General features: G+C 41.5%; 1 protein-coding gene across 4 annotated transcripts in view; it reads left to right on the forward strand.

The window, feature by feature from the left end:
- pde4d (phosphodiesterase 4D, cAMP-specific) overlaps window positions 1-23,623 on the forward strand; it is a 150,923-nt gene that overhangs the window by 64,315 nt on the left and 62,985 nt on the right. Inside the window, exon 1 of one of the 4 annotated variants that reach the window (XM_079897292.1) lies at window positions 9,451-9,500. The exons of the other annotated variants lie outside the window; for them this stretch is intronic. The gene's annotated coding sequence lies outside the window, so the exon portion shown is untranslated. Of the gene's footprint in view, window positions 1-9,450; window positions 9,501-23,623 lie in introns of those variants that run through there. 4 annotated transcript variants of the gene reach the window in all.

The raw sequence follows: 23,623 nt of genomic DNA on the forward strand, positions 1-23,623 counted from the left end.
ATGCTATGTCAGTTGGAGAATCTAGTCTATATTGTAGCTAAAACTGCAGATAATTTAGATTAAATAATGATCCTTTGAAATTTTCAAAAAAAGAAAAGTTTTTAGAAATGCTCCCTTTCCATGAAGCTTGTAATACATACATCTTGGTAATATAAAGTATTAATGTTTTTTTTTCACAATGCCTTACAATAATAATAAATTATTATTATTATTTTTTATAATTAATAAATTAATTGTAATTGTAAAAAAAAAAAAAAAATTCTGTGTATGTATTAAAGGGGAACAGGTTCTCAGCAGGACAGGTTATTTAATCATCCAAATGATTTCTAAATGGATTTTTTAAGTTGAAATAGTTGCCAAGTTCCCCTTTAAATACAGACTATTATTTGCATTATACACATCTTTAAAGGGGTGGTATAATGCCATTTTGTAAAATAAGTCTTTGATGAGTGTGTATGTGAAGTTTTAGCTCAAAATACCCCCCATATATTTTTATATAGCATGTTAAAAATTGTCACTTTTTGAGGGTGTCATGTTAAAATTGTCACTTTTTGAGGGTGAGCAAAAACGCACAGTTTTTGTGTGTGTCCCTTTAAATTCAGATGAGCTGTTGCTCCCGGCACAGAGGGCGGAGCTTCGATTACCTCCTCACAGACATGCACTGAAAATGTAAAAAAAACTTTTAGCCTTTTATGTTCAAACTGGAGTCAGACAAAGATGGAGAGACTCAAGAAGAAGTGACAACATGTAGAATGCAACAAATTCATCAACTAACCATTCAAAAATATCCTATGCTGCTTATGTGTATCTTCTAGTCATTGATTAGCATATTTTGTCATAATCTATAAACCGCGTTCCCAGGGAGGGGGTTTATGTAAATTTTAGGGTTAGTGATGTCACTAACCCGGGAAGAAGCTTGTGTAGTCCCTACCAGCCGTTTGTTGTAGTCCTTAAAAAGCAATTTCTTTAAAAGAAAATATCTCCCTTTGCTTTGAACTTTGAGCGTCGTAACTTTGCAGATGTTGTTTATGCTCAAACAGCAACATTCAGTTGTTGGCATCCTTCCGTCTACAGGAGACAATGGTGTAGCTTCCAATTTTGTTGTTGTTGTGATTTTCTATCTGCACCTTCGCGAGTGGCTATAGTGCCCGACTCTAGAATGGCAATCTCAAACGCCTTCGTAAGGTCAATGAAGGCAACGTAGAGTGGCATCTGCTGCTCTCGACACTTCTCCTGCAGCTGGCGTAGTGAGAAGATCATGTCTATAGTTGACCGGCCGGCTCTAAAGCCACATTGGGACTCTGGGTAGATGTGGGAGGCTAGGGGGTCTGTAGGCGCACCAGGGAGACACGGGCGAATGCCTTGCCAGTGATGTTGAGGAGTGAGATACCCCAGTTGTTGCAATCGCTGCGGTCTCCTTTGTTCTTGTACACCGTGACGATGTTGGCATCAAGCATATCCTGAGGGATGTGGCCCTGATCCCAGCATAGGCAGAGGAGTTCGTGTAGGGGCGGAAGCAGCGCCGGTTTGCCATTTTTCAAGGCTTCTGGCGGGATGCCGTCACTCCCGTGGGTCTTCCCACAAGCGAGGCAGTCAATGGCTTTACTGAGCTCTTCCAGGGTAGGTGGGGTGTCCAGTGCTTCCATGACTGGTACATCTGGGATGGCGTCCACCAAGGCAGTGTCAGTCGCGACGTTCTGAGTTGCATACAGCTCAACTTCCAAACTAACTAAAGTTAAAAAAGTGAAATAATAATCAACCACCCCTTTAAGGGATAGTTCACCCAAAAATTTAAATTGTGTCATCATTTTCTAATCCTCTAGTCATTCCAAACCTGTAGAAGTTTCTTTTTCTGTTGAACACAAAATAAGATATTTGTTGGTAACGTAGTTGACGGTAGCCATTGACATCCATAGTAGAAAAAAAATGCTATGGATGTCAATGGCTACCGTCTACACTCTGCTGATTGGCTACAAATTTGTTGTGTTGCTCAGTCCAATCCACTTTCAACAGCATTTTTCAAAAATAGCTTACTTCAGCTTTAAGGGGAGACATCCCAGGTGAATAGGTCAAAAAAATAAATAATAGATATCAGCATGAAACTTCCCCAGTTGATTACTGACATTAAAATATATTTTGTATTACAAGTTTTTAGAATATTTATGTTTAAATATGCAAATTAGGTATTATCTTATTAAAGGGTCATGAAACCCCCCTCTTTCAGCTCAAGTCTACCTCACAATCTTTTTGAAAAATCCAACTTAAATGGGCGTGGTGGCTGTGAGAAGAAGGGAGGAGAGTGGGTGTGGCACGGCAAGGGAGAAGGGAGAAGGGAGAGGGGAGGGGGGAAACTGTCATCGCCAGTGGCCCATGCATATCGACTGTCACTAAAAATCAGTGGTAAAACGTTAAGGAAAGTTAAAGTCTAATGAAATACACGGACACCTTATTTTTGTCCTTTCAAAAGTAACTGAATGCCCTGCTACATATAGGGACATCCCGCGTGACGTCACGCCATTTGGAGCAGCCATTTTGACGGAATAGAAAATGCTAAACCGCCGGTGATACTCATAGACAGTATAAACAGAGACGGGCTCTGGTATAAACTACATTGATCCTGCAGCTCGTCGCGATATTCTATCATGCCCGAGCGATGCTGTGCAGTTGGATGCGATCAGATACGTGATCATACTAAAGGAATAGGCCTATCTTTATACCGTATCCCGAAAGAAACAAAACGGAGAAACAAGTGTTGGCGGCAATATACAGGCAAAACGCTGATGGTGGTGCTTGGCTTCCAACTGTTTGTGATAGGTACAAGAAGAAAAATGTAACAAATAATAAAAGTGCATGTAAAATATACAATAAAGTTGAGATGAAATTAGACAAGGTTACTTGACTTTTTACGTCTATTCAGTTTTTGTAACATGTCCATGACAACCGATAGCCTGCTTTTGTATGCTTTTAATGAAGCTCTGGTGTAGCGTGATGGGAAGTGAATAAGGTAACGTCAGCTGTAAATGTCACCGAACTCAATGTCAGGAAGTTTTTCTACACATTAAATGCCTGTAAAAAGAACTTGCGGTGCTTCATATGGATCTATGATTCCTATCTTCCTCTTGTATACTTGATATATATTTGTGTGATGCTAATAAGTGCGATGACATGACGTGAAGAGTTAGCTGAAGCTAATAATAGTGGTGGAGGAAAACTCGATTCTGTTCAGTATCGAGATATTTTGCGCACGCAATTATATCAATACTGTAGCGCAAAGTATTGCAATATTTAGGCTAATTATAAAACAATTATACTAATAATTATATTATTAGTATAATAATATACTCCCTAATATATTACCCACCCCTAATAATAGATCTATTGCCATTAGACAGTCCATAGACAGTATAGCCAATGTGAGTAGCTGACGGATGTATACCGTCAAAATGGCTGACACACGGCTAGGGGTCACGTGACTGGGAGATCCCTATATTAGCCTACAGTTTTTGTAGGCTATATATAATTGTATTTAAAACATATAAATTGTTTATATACACACTATAAATGCATATATTTGGAAATAATAAATTTTCCGCTTAAAAAAAAAACAAACGTTCCGTACATAGCCTAGATCTACGCGCCCCCTGAACCCACATAATAAAGATTGGACAGTGACATAGAAATTTGCACAAATTAAGCATACGTTCCATACAATTGAGGTATTATCGAAATATCTAAATTTTAATAACAAGTGTTTATTTAACAAAAGGCAAGTAAAACGGTCAGGGTTACATTTTAGACACACACACACACACCTCTGAAGCAATACAAAAGTCCTCGGGACCGCATCACTCGCAAGACTGCATTGCTGTACAAGGCCGAAGTCCACTAGCCTGACTACGTCAGACTTCGTACTTCCGCTCAATTTCATTTCGCTTCTGTACTTAGTCTGAGACAGCTTCAGAGCTTTCTGTTTGCCACCGGTCTGGAAACAGCCGGGCCAATCAACGAACAGAGGGCGGGCTGAGAGCCGTGACGTACACGCTGATTGTACCGTGGATGCGTAGATTTACTTAACTTAACCTGCAAAAGTCGTTCACAGCCATGTTCACTCCGGTATTTCGCTCGATGGTTTTGTTTTCGCATCATACATGTTTACAGTGAAAGTTAAATGCGGCCGAGCATGCGCATAACACACGCCATAACCAAACGTTATGTGATTGGCTTACGGGTAACCAATGATTTTAAACTTCAGACAAGCGCCCCCTAGCAAGAGAGAAAACACTTCTCTGTTATGCCATTCCAGACTCTGTCTACGAAGCAAAGTGAAGTAGCAGAGTCTGGTATTACCAGGCTAGAAGTCCACCATTCTCCAGTTGAATGGTCGCTACACACACATAGTTTAGATGTGTCCGTGGTTGATGGCCAAACAACCGCCCTCAGCCGGAGTCTAGCCCTGGCAGCATCGCAGGGAAAGACACACTGGAACTTTTGCACCACGAAAACAAACGCGCGTCCCATCATTGACTCTCTCATCTACTACGCGATATAACAGTTTGACATGTCTGTCATTGGAAAGATCCACGTGGTGTAATTTAAGGTTTAGTAGTAGTAGTAGCCCTTTATTGTCACTTAGTCACAAGTACCAGCGAAATTAGCCATCAACCGTGATGAATAATTAAGAGCAAGTGTCTTCTCATTGGATAAGAAAACTCAGTCATGAATAATTATGAGACACCGATGAGTCATCAAAGTACTATAGTGCTCTGCCACGTCACAGCCTGTGACGTGGACACGATGAAGATTTTAAACCCGGAAGATGAAAATAACGGAAAAAAAAATAAAATTTAACCATTTTCCCCCTACTATTAAATCTAACAGATGCTAACATTGTCTTCAATGGTGTTCAACACAAATACCTCTGTTAAAATCTCAGGAAATTTGGTTTAGGGTTTCATGACCCTTTAAAAATGCAGAATGCAATTTCCAGAAGAGAAATCTGAACATTGGATAAAGCCAGATTCAAAATTCTTGTTTCATTTTGTTGTCATTAGAGTCAAAGGTTTTTGCAGAGGGGATTTTGGATATCTCTTTTTATCACTCCATTAATCAGAGATGTGCTGAGATCCCATTATATTGACTGGATTGAATAACCAGAAATGTACTTGTGTATTTGCGTTTCATCGCTGTTTATTTTTCATTTTTAATTTTTTTTTACAGTCTATATGGTTTTTGCATATGTAATCAATCATATGTTTACATATTTGGCTGCACTTGTGAAGGTCAGATGTTACTTCACAAAGTTTGTGAAACATAAATCGACCTGTGAGGGTTATGCTTAGCCATTTAGTAGCATATAGTAGAAAATGCCAAGATTGTTTTTTTACTCTCTTCTGCTGCGTCGCGCCCCTGAAGCTGAATGTACCAAAAAGGCTTGTTTTTCTATCTTCTTGTCCTCCGAGTGTGGTGCAGTCAGATTACCGATCAAATGACTCTTATGAACTGATTTTTTTAGTGAATCAGTAACATAAAGCGTGACCAGTGCAGTCCGACTCACGAACGACACATTTGCCAAATGAATTGTAATTGATTGAAATCAAATCAAAAAGAAAAATAAAGCAGGATCAGGATCGTATTAACAGGTGTGTTTTCACGTTTCCAGAAAACCCCAGGTTGTTAGATGCCATATAAAGTAATTTCTTTTCCCAGTGCCCTTTTGTATTCCCACTCAACCAATAGTGGAAGGCTGAAATTCACCTGAAATTGTCCGTATTGAGCTCATGGCCTCTGCCAACTCAGTCTTTTTCGGGTTTTTGTCTCAGAATAGCTGATAAATGTGTGGTGCTACATTACTCCTCTGCACACACAGAATTAGCCCCCTGCATTAGTGCTCTGGGTTATTTATTTCTGCTCCTGCCGGACTGACACTCTCATCCAGGAAGAATAGAGACAACATTAACGTCAACCTGTCTGTCCCCTTATGTGTTTTTTGGGGAGGGAGGGGTGACAGAATAACCTTTGCGCTGACAAATCACAGCTTCTTTACGACTGCCTGCCTGCTCACCACATTAGATTTATGTCAGAACTGAGCAATGGCTCCATTGCCTTGAGGTACATGTGCTCTACACTTGTGGTTTTCTTATTCAATGATTAATTGGGAAATGGATGAAGATTAATGCTGCAAATGGGATCCAGATAACAACTATATTTGCTGTAGTTTAGTTCAGGATGAAAGGCACCAAGAGAAAGACTGTAACTGCTAAGAATGTTAATATCTTTAAAATTGTAGAATGTTAGTATTTAGAAAACATATTTTTTCCTGTTAACAAAATGTGACACATTGTAACGACAAAGTCGCATGTACTGCAGCAAGAACTTTGTCTAGACCAGGGTTTTTAAAAGTGTGGTATAGGGGAAATATCAGAGAAAAAAAGTGTACAAAATAATTTTGATTGATAATAAATCCCAGTTAATTTGTAAATAACATGTTGTCTTTATAATATAGGCTAACACTTGCCATTTTTTCACAGAGTATAAAATGTAAATAATAACTAAGCTAATTAAATATTTGTCCTAATATTTGAATACATTTGTCCTTGGCACTAAAGTTGGCATGAAACAGAAGTTGCCATAGTCTTTTCTTCTGTATATCCTAGAAAAATGGCTTTTTGAACCAGAAAAAAGGCTACGTTCACACTGCAGGCTGAAACAACCCAATTCCGATTTTTTTGCGCCTATGCGACCTGTATCTGATCTTTTCATGACAGTCTGAACGACACAGAGCCGATCTTTTCAAATGCGACCCAGGCCACTTGGGTATGTGGTCCAAATCCGATACGTATCCGATCTTTTCAAATGCGACTTCAGTCTGAACGGCCAGGTCGCATGTATCCGACCCGCACGTCATTGATACACGACAAACGTCATAATTCTGCGTTGAAGTAGTCGTCAGTTTGAAAACGGACTGCATATTCGTCGAGCTGAGGTAAATCTGCCGAACGGGTCGACCTTGACGAGCCCGTTAATTAAAAAAATAAATAAAAGCCCACGGCCACCATCATGATATATCCAATGTGAATAAGAGTAAACTAACGTTATGTTAACTTATTTGTGCTGATATTAGATAGGTCAGCGGCTGCTGTCTGGCTCTTGTGTAACGATCGCTGCGCGCGCTCGTGTGTTGTGTGTGTGTGTGAGTGAATCACAGTTAGTTGAAGTTTAGCTACTTCCGCAAACAACAAGTGACGTCGTTGACCGTTGAGTACACTTCTGCGCATGCGGGTCACTTCTGGGTCATTTCACTTTCACATACAGTAGGAGATCACAAAAGGTCGCATTTAATTGGAAATGTGAACGGCCTTGCAAAAAAATTGAGCATTAAGCCCTGCAGTGTGAACGCAGCCAAAATGTAAGGTAGGATTAGATTTTTTCCATCGGGAATTGATTGGATGGTTGTGGTTTGCTATTGGTGTGGTGTCACATGAGTGACAGGTTGTCCCGCCCTTGCGCCAGTAAACACGCCATCAGAGAAGAGATGTTGCTGCAAGAGGGAGGGGAAGTTATTTTGATTATTTTGATTTGAAAAAAATAATGATGTGCACAGATAAATCATTTATTTAAAAAAAATATTCCATATTCCAAATATGCAATATTCCATAAAAAATAAGAATTGCTCATTTTGATTACATGGTGACTTTAAAAATGTGCAAAACCATGTTACAGCAAAAGGTCTGGCAGTGTTGAGAATTCAGTGCTTACTAGCTAGAGTCGTTTGCATTCCAGTAATTGCGTTGAGTATGTTTTGGACCTGAGTTGTTTGACATTTATGTCTTTGCATTTAATGAAATTCAACTTGAAAAATAGACTTGTAATGTATATTAACCCTTATTTAATAGTCTAGTCTCAAACTGCCTTTTACATTACATTCCAAAACTATGCCAGACATTTTGAACAAAATATATATGCACCAGAGCATGGCAGAGTCAATATTTGCTCAGAAATAATTGTTGCCCCTCTCCTAGCACCAGCATATCATTATAGGATAGGTCCAAGACCCCGCTTTTGTCAGGAAGTCTATTTATAGAAATTCATTTAGATCTGTTTGCAGTTGGCCTGCCATCACAGTAGAGAATGGATATCACCTTGATTCGTTTTCTTTTTCCCCCCTCTCCACAGATTACTGGTTAGTGGTTACAGATAACAGGCCCGCATCACCCCGCCATCAGTCTGGTGTTGCTATGTGCTTTGCAGAAGTGTTGCACTGACTTAAGCAACCTTCACATATTGAATTAACTCTGGTTTCCATGGTGAGCAGCAACAGTGCTCATAATCCCAGAGTGCTTAATTTAATTGCAGATCGAATCAAAACAAAGTAATGATGAACAGAAATAACAGACAAAATGCACCGTCTGGCTATTTTTAGCTGTGATGAAGTATCTTTCGTGGCCACTCGCAGAAACGGCAAGATCTCATTTAAGCATGCTGGATTAGTATTAATATCTTTTCCTGTATGCACTGTGTTCAGTACAGTAAATTAGCAAAAGTTTTTAGAGGAAAATTAATCTCTATTGAGTAAGGGATGGTTTAAATTATGCCTTCGTTTGCTTTGAACTCTAAACTGATCTTGATGAGCCCAGGAATTAACAGATGACACAAGACAGAAAGACCAGACGAAAGTGAGAGAGGAAAGAAAAAATGATTTTCCTTTACCAATAACATTTTTGTTAGTGGGCTAGAGCCATGTATTAAAGACATTCACTTTACATAATTGCTTAAATTTAATATTAATAACTTATTTATTATCAATTTATTAATAAATTGTATTTTTTGTTTAATGCCATCAGAAATGGATGTAATCCAATATTATAAGTGCTGTCTGACATATTGCTTAATCACATTTTCTATGGAAATATATTTAATGTATATCATAAAATATATGTTCAGCCTATTCCAAACCGCCATGTATTATGAGTTTACTGGGAAGCCTAGTGGTCAATGTGAGTTATTGTGTTATTGTTAATGTGATTGGTCTGCTAGAACCACTCCATTGGGTTTCACATGCTCCGTCTGCATGTGTAATTGCGCGTCAACGCGGACAACGACACAGAAGTATAAATGAAAAAACCAACGCCTTGCCTACAGCGTAGAGGCTCCGGCGTAGGTCCGACGCAGAAGTATAAATCAGCCTTTAGGGCTGGGACACACCAAGCCGACGGTTGGCCGTCGGGCAACATCTGGCCGTTTTTGAGCAGTTTTTAGCATGTAGAATATGCGTCAGTGAGAGAGAGAACTCTGATTGGCTATTCAGCTTAGCGAACAAGTCAGTGCACAAGAATAAAAGCGAAAGTGATGAAAGCAGGCAAGTAAGTCAAGATGGGACAGACAGAAGGCTGTTATAATTCTACGTCATCTTACCTGAGCATTGGAATGCACGATTTTTTTTTAATAATAACATGATCCGACTGGAGTGAAGAAAATGATCAGCGTGATTGATATTCAAAATGGTAAGCAAGCACTGCTTTGTTTATGGTTTATATATCTGCAGTCCTAGTTTCGGTTTCCCTTTTTGAATGATGAAAATAGACTATTGATACCTGCTGATATAGGCAGATATTTACTTACACGCAGGCGCAGAATGCATGTGCTAGTTGACAGTTGCCTTAAGTCTTTTTGGTGTGTTCAAACGCAGCTTTTTGGCCGAGACGCAACCGACCACTGTTGGCGATTTTCATCACTGTTTGTTCTTTGACGCTGACTTGGTGTGTCCCAGGCTTTACACTGTTTGTGTGCTGTTGGTTGCAGACGTGGTTCGGATTCCTAATTGGCCCTATTAGACATTCTGAAGACATTGAATTACTGTGTTTAGTGTAACAGAGGGCCAGACTGCAGCCCCAAGAGTGCTGTTAGTGCTTATGGATGGTATTTATCATTCGTAAGAAGGTCTGTGCAGAGAGGGAGTCAGATGTATAGAGAGAAAGACAGAGAGAGGAAAAATTAATGTTTTTCATATGGTTGAAAATCTACATTGACCGGTCAGTTAGATTAATAGCATAGATTCAGATTTTTCATTGACATTGCTGGGAGAAAAAATAACATAAGTCAGCCTGAGCCTACATGTATGTTGGGCAGCTGTTTTACTGGGATGCACAGATATTTTAACATGTGCCAATATTAAACATCTAAATATGTATATGGCTGCCTTTATTTGATCCAAAACTGTTAACAATTGTTAAATAATATTATGATTTAAAATAACCGTTTTCTATTTGAATATATTTTAAAATGTAATTTATTCCTGTGATGGAAAAGCTGAATTTTTTGCATCTTTACTCCACATGATTCTTCAGAAATCATTCTAATATGCTTTGTTGCTCAAGAAACATTTCTTCTTACCGATGTTGAAATCAGTTATGCTGCTTCATATTTTGTGGAAACCAGGGACGTCACTAGGATTGGAAGACAGGGGGGGCTTAGCCCTCAGGGTATTTGTAACTTGCGTTTATAGAAAATCTTACAGTGAATTTGAGTAAAAAACAACTATGTATATGTTTAGCTGTATTTGTCTCTTCAACCCCGTTACCATCTTCAACCCTGTTACCCTAGTCTCAACCCCGTCACACCGTCACACTACCTAACCCTAATTTAATGTTTGTTGAACTTAGTCAGAAATGTTCAGAGCAATCATAAGAATACTGATTTTAGTTCAAATTCTGAAGTTAAGCCATATCTTTGATAGGCTTGGTGAAAATGATAGGGTTGCTGTCACAAAAAGTGCCCATTTCAGGCTTTATAGCATAAGTGTAAAATAATATGTAAATTTTATGGTGCATGGTACAATTTCTGGTAAGCTACGCTTTTTTATTATTTCAATTCAATTAAATTATTGTAATTTGATTTAATATTGACGCATTTGGATAAATATTAGGTACTCAAGATAGGCGTTAATTTTTCTCAAGATAAAAACTCACCCAATGCTGTAAACATACAGACAGCCCTATCAGCTGGTAGTATTATTTAAGGTTAAAAATAACTCAAATTAAATATAATGCGTTTTTTAATTATAATAACAACAACTTTATTTAATGATATAAGTAAAAATATAATAAATATGTAATATAGAACACATATTTAGCAAAATACTCTCTATAGCTCTTTTTTTCTTGCCAACTATGTGCTAGCCTATATTATGGTCATTTAATGGCTTTCCTGAGGTAAATGTGACATAATTGTTCTCCAGCTATGTTATTGACCTCTTCACACTGATAAAAAAACACTGATTGATCGATATTATGTATGAGGAATATACATTTCGGTAAGTTGTAGCCTACTACTGTATCTTTCAACAGTGTTCGTGTTTTTTTTTACTATTAGCTAGTAGAGATGATCGGTTCACGTGCGCTAGGGATCCGTCACATCACATTTACAAACGCCAAAACAGTATTTATTGTTTGAATTTCGTAATAAAATTGACAGAATCTGAGAGTTGAGATTCTTTTATATCATAAAGTAACCTACTCTGTCTAGTCTGTCGGTCTCCGTGTCCTCTTTGCTTCGCTATTTTTCTGCGTGAGAAAATGGATGTGTGGTGTGAGAGCGTGTGAAAAGTGTCAATTGCGTGTGTCTCACTGTGAATGCGTGAGAGTTGGCAGCTCTTCTGTCCAACTTCCGACTTTTCGGCTATTTTTTGTAGCTGGATATATATCATTTGTTGCGTCTAAATATGAATGAGGATACGGTTATTGATAAATCGAATTGTTATTGTTGTTCTTATTATCATTTGGGGGGCTTAGGAACATTTTGGGGTAGCTTCAGCCCCCCTAAAATAGGCCTAACGACGTCCCTGGTGGAAACTGTGATGTCTCTTTTTCAGGATTCTTTTGATGAATAGAAAGATATAAAGAACAGCATTTATTTGGAAATAGATTTCTTTTGTAACAGCTCAAATGTCTTTATTGTCACTTTTGATCAATTTAAAGGCACAATAATTTTTTGTTTTCAAATGACTGTGTCATTGCGTCACCTGTCAATGACGTCTTTTCTACGTTACCCTCAATTTCCAATTAACACCAAAGACGCTTTAATATGTGTTTTATTAGACAGGTGAGCTACTGAGCAACACTATTTTGTCAAGAGGCTAACAGCATAATCAGAAAGAGCTTGACACTGACTGTGCCTTTAATGCATAATTGTTGAATAAAAGTATTAATTTCTTAAAAAAAAAATCTTACTGACCCTAAACTTGGTAATGGTAAAGTATCCCTACTGTTTTTTTTAAGGTGGTTTTGTCGGTCTGGTGTCAGAAACACATCAGTTGTGGTGAAAACCACACTAAACATGTAAAACGTCTCGGGTTACGACTGTAACCCTTGTTCCCCGAGAAGGGAACGAGACACTGCGTCGTCGTCGTGACGACACTTTGGGGAACGCCCCCAGCGTAGCGCATCTGAAGTATGAATGAAATCTGTCCAATCCTGATTGGTGCTGCGTCATGACGTAGTAGATGACGGCATAACCGGAAGATACAAAGGGACGCCGGCACAAACACACGTTAGCTCCTTTGCGATGAAGCAAGCGCTCTGCCCGTGATAGGTGTGGCGAAGAGACGCAGTGTCTCGTTCCCTTCTCGGGGAACAAGGGTTACAGTCGTAACCCGAGACGTTCCCCTTCGAGGGAACTCGCACTGCGTCGTCGTCGTGACGACACTTTGGGGAACGTAATACCCACTATGCCACACCGTAATCACACCCGCCCTAGTATGAAGCTGTAAGAACAGGCATACCTAGGACGCGAGCACTCTGGCGCCAGGCGTCACAGGAAGTTGCAGACTGTAAAAACGTATGAAGGTGTGCGGGGTGGCCCACCCGGCCGCCTCGCAGATCTCCTGAAGCGAGACTCCAGAAAGGAGGGCCACCGAGGAGGCCATGCTCCTGGTGGAATGAGCCCTCACGGCCATAGGTGAAGGCAAATTGCGCACCTGATAAGCCGTGGCTATAGCCTGGACAATCCAATTGCTGATTGTCTGTTTAGATGCAGGCAGCCCTTTCTTGGGTGAACCAAAGCACACCAACAACTAGTCTGACTTCCTCCATTGAGAAGACTTCTCCAAATAAACCCTAAGGGCTCTGACTGGGCAGAGCAGGTGAAGTCTCCCCTCTTCCGCCATCACGTGAGGTGGAGGATGGAAGGCCTAAAGAACCACTGACCGCGCCACATTAGATGGCACCTTGGGCACATAGCCCGGTCTAGGATGTAAGATGGCCTTAACTCCGCCAGGGGCAAACTCCAGGCAAGTTGGCGATATCGCCAAGGCCTGGAGATCCCCCACTCTCCTCAGAGAAGTGATAGCCAGGAGAAAGGCCACCTTAAGGGTCAGGTTCTTTGCCTCAGCCGACTCCAGTGGCTCGAAGGGGGCCTCAGCCAACCCCTCAAGTACCACTGCCAGGTCCCAGGTTGGGACTCTGGAACGAGCCGCAGGCCTCATCCTCCGAGCCCCACGGAGGAAACGTACAACCAGATGGTGCTTCCCCAAAGACCCATCACCTACAGGCGAGTGGAAAGCCCCAATGGCAGCCACATACACCTTAAGTGTGGACGGGGTAAGACCGGCGGAGAAACGATCTTGGAGGAACTCCAGCACTGAAGCCACTGGGCAGTTAACTGGGTCCACCTCACGCTCTCTACACCAAGTGGAAAACACATTCCACTTCAGGCTGTACAGTCTCCTGGTAGAGGGAGCCCTAGAGCTGAGTAAAGTCTCGACAACATCTGCTGACAGGCCAGCCTCTAGGTACCGAGCCCCCTCAGGGGCCAGACCCAGAGGTTCCACAGCTCTGGCCGGGGGTGAAATATTGTGCCCCCTGCCTGCGACAGCAGATCCCTCCTCAGAGGGACCTGCCATGGAAGGCCGTCCAGCAGTGCTATAATGTCGGAGAACCATACTCGGGTCGGCCAGCGGGGTGCTACTAAAAGTAGGCTGATCCCCTCTCGGCGGACCCGCTCCAAGACTCCCGGGAGCAGAGCGATCGGGGGAAATGCGTACAGACGCAGCCTCGGCCACGTCTGCATCATGGCGTCCAGCCCCAGCGGAGCTGGATGCCTGAGAGAGAACCACAGTGGACAGTGGGACGTCTCTTGAGACGCGAAAAGATCCACTTCCACTGGGCCAAATCTCACGCACATGGCTTCCACCACCTCTGGGTGGAGTCGCCACTCCCCGGGCCTCAGCCCCTGCCTCGACAGGACGTCTGCTCCCTGATTTTGGTCCCCGGGGACATACATCGCTCTGAGAGACGACAGTTTCCCCTGGGACCACAGAAGGATCTGGTGTGCCAGTCTGCATAGAGGGCGCGACCTCAGACCCCCCTGATGATTCAGATACGCGACTACAGAAGTGTTGTCCGAGCGTATCAGGACATGGTGGCCGCGGAGGTCCGGGAAAAAGCTCCTCAGAGCTTTGTAGACCGCCAGCATTTCCAGGCAGTTGATGTGCCAGGAAAAATGCCGGGTCTCCCACAGACCTCTCGCAAAGCGGCCGTCCATGACCGCGCCCCAACCAGTGAGGGAGGCATCTGTTGAAACGGTTTTCCGGCAACATGATGCTCCCAGCACTGGTCCCTGGGACAGGAACCAAGGTTTCTTCCATATGACGAGAGAACGAAGGCATTTGCGCGTTACCCTGATCATACGGAACGGATTTCCCCTCGGGGAAAACCCCTTGGCTCTCAACCACCACTGTAGGGGTCTCATGTGTAGCAGGCCAAAAGGTATGATGTTGGACGCTGCTGCCATGAGCCCCAGCAGTCTCTGAAACTGCTTCACAGTGAGGTTTTGGCCTAGCTTTGCTCTGGAGACCATCGCCCGTATGGATTCCACCCGTGCAGGAGACATTTGTGCCCGCATCATCGTGGAGTCCCATACCACTCCCAGGAACATAGTCCTCTGGGAGGGCGTCAACACGCTTTTCTTTGTGTTGAGTCTCAGCCCCAAGCACCTGATATGGGCCAGAACGACATCTCGATGCCGAACTGCCATATCGTACGACTTGGCTAATATTAGCCAGTCGTCGATATAATTGAGTACACGAATGCCCTGGAGTCTCAGCGGAGCCAGCGCTGCATCCATGCACTTGGTGAAGGTGCGAGGGGAAAGAGCTAGGCCAAAGGGAAGAACCCGATATTGGTACGCTTTGCCCCCGAAAGCGAACCTCAGGAACTTCCTGTGACATGGAAGGATGGATATATGGAAGTATGCGTCCTTCAGATCTATCGTGACGAACCAGTCCTCAAACTGGATCTGACTCACGATGGCTGGAATTGTGAGCATCTTGAACCTGAATCTCCTCAGAGAACGATTCAAGTGCCTGAGATCTATTATTGGACGCAACCCCCCATCCTTCTTGGGAACTATGAAGTACCGGCTGTAGAACCCGGACTCCCTGTCTGGCAGAGGAACACGTTCTATGGCCTCCTTGACCAACAGGGATTGAACTTCCTGTTCCATAACCCGAACCTGCTCTGGGCCGACCACAGTCCAGACCACCCCGTTGATCTTCGGGGGAGGGGAGCTGAACTGCAGTCTTTAACCCAGCTCTACAGTACGCAGGGCCCACGCAGATATATTCGGAAGGCATGACCATGCGCCGAGATAATCTAATAAGGGAACCAGCCTCTCGAGGCTGGCCTCGGGTGTCAACCGAGCCTCATTCCCGACCCCCTGAAGCGGCTGACCGGCAGGGAGCAATCGAGAATGATTTTCGGTGTGCGAACGCGTTCGCTGCCCAGCCGCAGGTCTTTCTAGAGGCGGCTGGAGCGGCGTGCGTACGCAGGAAATCAGTGTGGCCCGAAGCGTACTGGACGGCGGGAACACAGCACTGATTTCCCAAGAGCTCCGGTGGGGAGGCAACCTCGATCGCTCCACCCCGGGGGGGACAGCTCTGAGCGGTCCAGCCGCAGCTAGGACCGCTTGGCGGAAGCCTTCTTTGCCTGAAGGACAGTCTTCAGATTGACCTTAGGCTCAGAAGGCTTGCCGCGAGAGCGCTGCCTCCTTTGCCAAGCTTCCCTCGGGAGGGGCGCGGGAGGCGACACTCTCTTTTTGCACCTGTCGGTGCGAGGCTCAACATTTTAATTCCTCAAAATTAAATGCAGCCAAAAACACTGGATAAGTGAAACACGGTCTGGATGGTAGGCTGAATTAAAATATCTAACTTCTCAAAGTCAGATAATATTCCATCATTTTAATTCTGCAGCCATAATCACCAGACAATACTGTTTAATATTTATTTATACGGTTTCGTAATCTACGCGCTGCCTCGGCAAACGCGAGATTCGAGCCGTCACAATATATCGGCTTTCATCCCTCGAGAAGAAAGTCAACAGGTGCGAGGTTGAAACATCTGACAGCGCACGGCTTTTTTTCTATGCACGCGCGCCGAGATATTTCTCAATGAACACTGCCAGCACCCTCAGGAGCTGACTGTGAATGCCTCGCACCCAAACAGTATTATTTCACAGATCGCGTGTGTCCCTTAGCAGACTCGTAATCTACGCGCTGCCTCGGCAAACGCGAGATTCGAGTCGTTCACAATATATTTGGATTTCATCTCTCGAGAAGAAAGCCAACGGGCGCGAGGCTGAAACACCCGAAACGCACGGCTATGTGCGTCAAGATATTTCTCAATGAACACACAGCCAGCACCCTCAGGAGCTGACTGTGCATGCCTCGCACCCACACAGAATCTTTATTGCAGAGCAGCCCCGTAATCTACGCGCTGCCTCAGCAACGCGAGACTCGAGCTACTATAGAATAGATTCTGTATTGCAATGCAGACATTAATCTACGCGCTGCCTCGGCAAACGCGAGATTAGTCACAGAATCTTTATTGCAGAGTAGCCGTAATCTACGCGCTGCCTCGGCAAACGCGAGATCCGAGCCACTATAGATTCTGTATTGCAATGCAGACCTTTAAACTACGCGCTGCCTCGGCAAACGCGAGATCAGTCACAGAATCTTATTGCAGAGTAGACCCGCAACCTACGCGCTGCCTCGGCAAACGCGAGATCCGAGCCACTAGATTCTATATTGTAATGCAGATGTTATGGGACAATTCTTATGGGACAAACAACACCAAATAAGACAAACAGTTTCACACAGAGCGCTTGCTGAAGAGCAAAAAGCTAACGTGTGTTTGTGCCGGCGTCCCTTTGTATCTTCCGGTTATGCCGTCATCTACTACGTCATGACGCAGCACCAATCAGGATTGGACAGATTTCATTCATACTTCAGATGCGCTACGCTGGGGGCGTTCCCCAAAGTGTCGTCACGACGACGACGCAGTGCGAGTTCCCTCGAAGGGGAACCAGTCATATAGTTTGATTCATCCTCAAAAAAGCCCCAGCAGTTTGGGATTTTTATATTTTCCTTAATTTTATATGGATGATTTTTATGGTTTTTCTAGCACTTTAGGAGGCAGGAAACCATAAGAAAATTCTAGGCCCCAAAATCCAAATAGGAAAATGAAAAACTGTAACTTAGCCAGCAGTCAGGATGAAAGCCACTGAGGAGTGAACAAATAATTGAGCAGTCTTGTGGCATTCTCAACAGTCGGCCGTGTGAAGATACCCCATGCCATCTTCCCAGTTTGATAGCACAAAGCTGTCCTCACACCTGTTGCATGAGAAAGTGCAGAAACTACTGTGATGAAAGACGTTTACAAGAGGTGCAAAGAGATCTCACCAGATCTTTTCTTGGTGCGTCCAGCATTTGTTTCTTCCTGGAAATGTCACTCATTTGAATAGTTCCCCAATAGTATTGTCTTTTCAAGCCAGGGGCCGTCACTCTGGAAAGGAGCTGTCTGGTAACATAAAGAGGGATGGAATCCACAATGAATTATTACTGCCAGGAAAGAGCCTTATTTTTAGATCCCACCGTAGAGATGAATGTATTATGTATGAATCTTCAGTCCTGCAAGGTTACAATATTTATGACACCATGTGTTACCTTAATTACTTATTACACTGATATCATCCAAAGCTGTCAAACATGCTTTTTTTTGTAATTTATTGAGCTTATGAGAAAATATTATTACCTGAAAATAAATATAGACTGAAGGTGACTTTAAGGGCACCATTTGCATTGTTTTAGCACCCAATTTGCTGAAGGAATTATGCAGATAAGATAATGGTGCAAACGTGCTCAAAATATAATGAATACATTTTTCACAGTGCAAGTTGTGAAAATGCTAGTAAATGTACGCAGACATATAGGGATTAGTGGTGGGAGAAAAAATCGATCCATCGATGCATCGCGATTCTCTCTCCAACGATTCTGGATCGATTCTGAGAATTTCAGAATCGATTCTGAGCTTAGTTTATAACCAGATGTGCGATGACGCAGAGTTTGCTTTAGAAACACCCGTCTTCTGCTTGCTAACAATTCCCCACACACGTACCTTCAGTAAAATAATATTTAATAAAGTTCCGTAAGGTTGAAACGAATTATAAGGACATTCACAGGCTTCATTGTACAGGATGCGCTGTGAGAGACGCGCATGTTTGATGTTACACTTGAAGTGTGCTGTCTCGCGCGTCGATATTCTCCTTAAAAATGCTCTACGAAGTCATCGTTTATGTGGTTTGGAATGCAGTGGACTTATATATTTAAAATATGAACCTCGCTAACAGAAGGCTGCTTTCAGTTTCAAATGCTGATGCGTGCTTTGTGTTGACTGCTCGCGCATGCGGCTGTGCGACTCCGTGTAAGTGGTTTAATATACTTGTGCAAAATGAACGTAAACACAGCAAGTTATGTCTTAAGGGATTAAACGGTGAGGACAAACCACATTACTACTTGTATTTAAAAAGAGATCCGAGCGTGAATGCAGCTAAATAGATATCTAAGATATCTCAGTCTAATAAGATGTCAAAGTAAAAAACAAAAGTATGATGAAAATAAATCACTCACAGTTCTTGAATGGAAAATGTTCAGATAATCTTAAATACTGAAAGCACTCTTCTGTTTCTTTGTCATTTGTTTCTATGCTTCTCTTTATTATTTGCTATTTATATGGTTTGAAGTTATATTAGTTTAAAATTCTTAAAATAAAACTGTTTTAATGTTTTATTTATTTTATTTGTAATTATAAAAAAATAGACTACTTAATTACTTATGTAAACTAATGAATTAATGGGGGGGGGGGGGGTAGATAAAGAATCGTTCTGGAATCGGATCGTGACTCTCGGAATCGGATCGGATCGTGAGGTGACTGAAGATTCCCACCTCTAATAGGGATGCATATCTAATGGCGGCTGGCAATCAGCGTATTATGTGCATTACCGCAACCTTCTGCTCCGGAATGAGGAACAGAGTTTTATATTTATGTATCAGCCCTGTCTCCCTAATAAAATCAAAGAATGCTTTACTATTTATTTCACTTAACCATTTTATTAAAACCTTAAAATTCAATTATTGAATTCCATTTTCCGTCATTTCTTTATATCTTCAATATCTATCATATTGTTCCTTTCTTGTTCATACATTCAAGAATCGCTTGAGGTATTGTTTCTTCAACATGACATTGTTCACATAAAAGTTCAAATAAAGTTCAACATAAGCCTATAGGCTACTATCAATGAAGTGGAGTCTACGTTTTTTAATAGTTTTATTTTGATAAACATGACACAATATAACATCGCGACTACATGAAAAGAGTGTTTACTGTTATAAAAAACTGATTTGTGAGCATTAGTGGAACTGTAGGCATGAGAATAAACACGAAACACCCGTGATTGTTGTCATGCGGTGAATCCGGCCAATCGTGGAACAGCTGTGTCGCCATCAGAGCTTGTGCAGCCGCTCTTGAGAAGCTGCGCTGGCTGAGTCCTGCGGCTGCTCTCGAATCGCCCTCGCGGTACTTTCATGGCATACGTCACGTGGCGTCGGCGCTGTATTAAGTCGGACAAAATTTCTAACAGGCATGCATAGCTTCAAATCAGCCACCGATCGGTCTGCGCAGAGCTGCATGAAGTCGAACAAGCCTGTAATGAAGACTCGCTTACTGAAATCACGTGAGTCTCGTGGTAATCCTCGGCAAACTTTGACAGTTGGTTGAACCAGCTAATTCGGTTATTTTTGAGTCGGACACGTTACTTCGGCTTGTGGATCTTGCGTCATCAACCCGAAACCAAAAGTTTGATTCAGTTCGATTAATGAATTGGCTCGACCGGTTACTTACTATAAACCAGGTTCAACCGGCTCAAATAAGCGGTTCGTTCAAAAACCAAACATCACTACAGTGGACTTCCTTACAATATTACAATTATGGCAATTACTGATAAGTCTATAGTTGTTTCAATAATAAAATCAATAGTTTGTAATCAAGTCATTTTTTTTTTCAATGTCAAATCAATGTTGTGATGGTGAAATGAAATAAGGCAGGCATCACTACATAATTATGTACAGTATGACATTTGGATAACTTGATCTTTATAAATGGTTGATGAGTTAATTGAACAGTCAAGATGAAATAGTTCCTATAAAAGAGGTGGGAAAGGGCTCTTCAACAAATAGTGCTCTTAATGGATTAAATTGTTGCCGTAATGAAGCGTTATTAATACAACCGTTTAGCGAATTCACCTCAGAGTGCATCAGTGGTTTAGTCTTTTTAATATTTCTGTGTGCATCGGGTGGGTTTTGCAATTGCAATAGCAAACAAAAATTGGCAGATGCTTCATAGTCATGGAACATGTTTAAAATGTTATATGCAGGCTTTTATATAAGTAGACTGTGAGGTGTTTTGCTTTGCAGCTTGTAAATGTTTAGTAGGAAGATGCCATTCCTTAGTTAATCATGCTGTGGTAAAAATATCCTCGTAAAGGCAGTGATTCAGCGTAGATCTGCATGCCGAGTACTGAGGTGCGAGGGTTCAGTGCACGAAAGATCAACAGATCGATAGTCAACAGCCGCTGAATGTTCCCCTTTGACAATGCTGCCTTCTCAGCGAAGAGTCGAGTCTCTCATCTGCCTCTTCAGCGCTCACTTCTATGCAACGAGTGCACGGTTAGAGCCAGTTGCATTATTTAATCAGGAGTGTGCTGTTTGTGTGCTGTCGTTAATGCACCTGGTGTCCACTAGTCTGTCATAGCACTGAATGTAGACTGTTTTAATGGCCTTGCAGCTATATTGGGTATGCAGTGGCCCTTTCCCACCTCTGTTTTCTTTTCATACTCCACTGCATCATTCTATCTCTTCATGAACTTTTATTCTGCTCCTCTTACAGTAATGCTTACACTGGCTCTCCTCTCACTGTTTGATTTTTGTAAAGGTGATGTGTGACCCTGGATCACAAAACCAGTCACAAGTAGCACGGGTATATTTGTGGCAATAGCCAACAATACATTGTATCGATTTTTCTTTTATGCCAAAAATCATTAGGATATTAATAGATGATCCATGAAGATATTTTTTAAATTTCCTACCGTAAATATATAAAACGTTTATTTTTGTAAGTGAATGCAGCACAATCGCAAACATAAATGGACAACTTTAAAGGTGATTTTCTCAATGTTTTGATTTTTTTTGCACCTTCATATTCCAGATTTTCAAATAGGTGTATCTCGGCCAAATATTGTCCTATCATAATAAACCATACATCAATGGAAAGCTAATTGCTTTCAGATGATACATACATCTCAATTTCCAAAAAATAACCCATGTGACTGGTTTTGTGGTCCATATGTGTAATTTAACGATTTATAGCTTAAACCATGTTTTTTTGAATCGTGAATTGTTTGTTTCTGCCAGTAATCGATTTAAAATGCTAAGAATCGAATGAATCACGATTCGATAGTTATTCAGTGCTTTAAAATAGGTAAACATTGTTTAAATGTTTGTTTAAATTACAAGCTTAAATTGTTCTGAACTTGGAATTTCCTAATGTAGTATCCTAATAAAGTGTAAATGAACCCCCAGAAAGTGTGTTTTACATATATCACAGTTATATATCAAAATATTGTTTTATTTTTATTTTGAGAAGCTTGACACAGCATCATTGGCACAACCAAGGGCGTGAGTTTGGAGCGGGACTATCTGTTTGGTAACAGTTATTATTTTTACAATTCCATTTGGTGGCACTAGTGGCAGAGGAATTCCACACTTCACCTTTGAATTTTGTTCTTAATCTAATTTTTGAGAGCAGATGAGAGAATGAGCAGTCATCTGTAGAGTAGTTGGTGATTAGGGCTGTCTGTCTGACAATAGTAACTGGGTGAGAGAGAGAGAGAGAGAGAGAGAGAGAGAGAGAGAGAGAGAGAGAGAGAGAGAGAGAGAGAGAGAGAGAGAGAGAAAGCCACTTATCACCTTTGCAGCCTATACGCACTGTGCTAATTGTACCCTTTATGCTGTAAGTCACTGTACACTTGGTGAAATTCCCTGACTGATGCTATTTCCAATCATTTGGAGCAGAAATGGGCCCTGTGCACCTTCTTGGTTTAATAGCTGTGCTTAAGAGTCCATTGAATCGCTGACTGTTAAGAGTGTTAAGAGATACAATAGAATATTAGCAAATTGCTTACTGTAATTAGCAATTTAATGTGCTATTTATTGCTATCAAAAAAATATTTCTTACCCCATACTTGTGAACAGTAGTGTACATCTATTACATATAAATATTTTTTTATTTTATATATTTTTATCATAAAATGTATTTATTAATAAATATGTTTGTTTTTTTTCGTTTTTTTTTATATATCAATTTATATTTGTTTTCATATTCATATGTATTATGTTTTATACTTACTTCTTAAGTATTAGGGACATTTTTTAATTAGGTTTTTTTTTTTTTAAATAAGGTTTTAAAGAAAGGAAGAGAGAAAGCTTTATACTTTCCAGTCAATTAAAGCACCTGTGTGCACAGAAGAGATCAGTAATAAATCTCTTTTCACACCACACCCAGCCTAAGTTAAAAAACAGCTTATTCACACCGGCCACGAGGATCTATGTGAGGCAAGCACTGAATTATTAATCGCTCTCCACGACTACCAGGGTCTTCCTCACAGCTAACGCTCCGATATGAGCTGGCATTATATGGTACGCTTTTCATTTGTACTGTCAATGCAGATTTTACATTCACAGAGCCCTACATCACGACTCAATTCCCCTGTGTTTAGATGATGTCCTCTCAGTTACCACATCACATCTATTTAATGTGCTATTAATGTGCTAATAGCATGACCTTTATTAATGTAAAAAACATAATTAAACTACTAACTTTTCTGTTAACTCGGCTACATTCCATAAGTTGATGAGGTGACAGACGGCAAGAGCCGCATCAGCACGAATAACAATGAGCAAGTGGGTTTGCACCCTGAATGCACACCCCATCTCTTTGTCTTTCTTCTATTACATAATTCTGTTCCATCTGCTAGCCTATTTATATCACTTCTGTTTTCGGGCTTTCCACAAGATACCCACAATTCTCCCTGTTTTTCCTGCTGGAGGCGGGAAACTCAATAAAGGGTTGTTCAGTGCGATTATAGCTAATGAATTGGAATAAATGGGACTGATGGACTGAGGTGAGATAAAGTGACAGTCTGATGAAAAACTTAGTGGTTGACTCTTCTTGTAGCACCAGAGG

This window comes from Squalius cephalus (assembly GCF_949319135.1).
Source record: "Squalius cephalus genome assembly, chromosome: 16".
Taxonomy (NCBI): Eukaryota; Metazoa; Chordata; class Actinopteri; order Cypriniformes; family Leuciscidae; genus Squalius; species Squalius cephalus.